The following is a 237-nucleotide window of genomic DNA, read 5'->3' as shown; positions in this document are numbered from 1 at the left end:
AGGTATCAGCAGTTCACTGAAAGAGAGGGAAGCAGGCAGCTCTGGTTAAGTGAGAAAACTAGCCAGGCACAGAGACTCTCTTCTTGATGGGTTTGAAACTGAATCTTGCTTCTTGCTTGAAGTGAATGACAAAAGGAGAGGACAGGAATGTAGGAGAATGTACCATAGTTGGTTTTCTGGGCTGGGGCATGGACCTTGAGGTGTGTGGGAAATCTGGCCACCAGAGGTCACCCCAAG

The sequence above is a fragment of the Gracilinanus agilis genome, chromosome 1 (genome assembly GCF_016433145.1).
Source record: "Gracilinanus agilis isolate LMUSP501 chromosome 1, AgileGrace, whole genome shotgun sequence".
Lineage (NCBI taxonomy): Eukaryota > Metazoa > Chordata > Mammalia > Didelphimorphia > Didelphidae > Gracilinanus > Gracilinanus agilis.
Note: the sequence above shows the minus strand (reverse complement) of the source record.